Genomic DNA, 379 nt, shown 5'->3' on the forward strand with positions numbered 1-379 from the left:
TATTCTTATTAAAATTTACTAGTGCTTACAAGAAATGACAGTGTATAGAAGTATTCAAAGATTTTTTTAAAAGCATAACTTAAAATTCAGATTTCCCTCATAGAATCACATATGGACACTACCACAGAAAGGGTTGTTTTTGCATTTAAATGTGTCATATCTTCAGATAGAATTCAAAGAACTTAATTCAATGAAACTGGGTGTGGTGGTATGTGCCTTTAATCCTTGCACTTGGGAGGCAATGGCAGGAGGATCTCTGTGAGATCAAGGTCAGCCTGGTCTACACAGAGAGTTCCAGGCCAGCTGGGGCTACAGGAAGACCCTGTCTCAAAAACAAAAATGAAAACAAAGAACTTACATGAATATATATATATATATA

At 35.4% G+C, this 379-nt stretch overlaps 1 protein-coding gene across 1 annotated transcript in view; it reads left to right on the forward strand.

Moving 5' to 3' along the window:
- The window catches only part of Rtn1 (reticulon 1), a 245,860-nt gene that overhangs the window by 192,509 nt on the left and 52,972 nt on the right, over positions 1 to 379 (forward strand). The gene's annotated exons all lie outside the window — the stretch shown is intronic.

The sequence above is a fragment of the Nannospalax galili genome, unplaced genomic scaffold, assembly GCF_000622305.1.
Source record: "Nannospalax galili isolate Female #2095 unplaced genomic scaffold, S.galili_v1.0 scaffold336, whole genome shotgun sequence".
In the NCBI taxonomy this organism is placed as follows: Eukaryota; Metazoa; Chordata; class Mammalia; order Rodentia; family Spalacidae; genus Nannospalax; species Nannospalax galili.